Genomic DNA, 706 nt, shown 5'->3' with positions numbered 1-706 from the left:
GCGGTCTACACACGTCAAAGCAAACTTTGCAAATCCATTTGTGATTTTGTCAAAAGACAGTATCACTAACTGTCGCATTGTGCCGCTCACGTCCAGTGTAGACTGTATAAGTATTTTGGCCACAATACATCCATTAAAAAGGATATGAGGTTCTGATGGTTTATTTGGCTTAATTCACCTCAGCTGTGGTTTCTATACAGTTGTTTGTTGGTATAAAGGTAGTAACCAAATTACATTTCTCTTTAAATGTAAGGGCAACTGTAAAACAGTAATTCATCACTAAATTTAGGGGGTTTGATTATGACAAATAAATGTGATTCAGAATGCAGCTAAAGTGAAGATATTTTCAGAAATTACAACATTGTCCATTGGAGGCTGATACACACAGCTGGACTTCTGTTTACTACTATTTTTCATTAAACACAGCAGGAGTTTGTAGCACACACATTACAATATGAAGGATCGAAACAGTATTTTGCAGGATATTATTTCTTGAAAAAGAAAAATACACAGAAATGTAAACAAATTATTAAAATGGCAGTCTGGAATACAAGACTGGGAGAGGAAACTAATAGCTGACAGCTGAAATACTAGGTTAATTTTTGAGCTCTGTGCTTCACCAAAATAGTGTTGCATATTTACAATGCCGTGTGGAGTAGGAAGGCTCAGACATCCGGTTAATAAATGGATAGATGTGCCCAAAGGA

General features: G+C 36.0%; 1 protein-coding gene across 1 annotated transcript in view; it reads right to left on the bottom strand.

The window, feature by feature from the left end:
* LOC107558022 (A disintegrin and metalloproteinase with thrombospondin motifs 3-like) overlaps positions 1 to 706 on the bottom strand; it is a 95,150-nt gene that overhangs the window by 9,137 nt on the left and 85,307 nt on the right. The window lies entirely within an intron of this gene.

Source organism: Sinocyclocheilus grahami, unplaced genomic scaffold (assembly GCF_001515645.1).
Source record: "Sinocyclocheilus grahami isolate Dianchi unplaced genomic scaffold, SAMN03320097.WGS_v1.1 scaffold629.1, whole genome shotgun sequence".
Lineage (NCBI taxonomy): Eukaryota > Metazoa > Chordata > Actinopteri > Cypriniformes > Cyprinidae > Sinocyclocheilus > Sinocyclocheilus grahami.
Note: the sequence above shows the minus strand (reverse complement) of the source record. Positions and strands in the feature narration are given on the sequence as shown.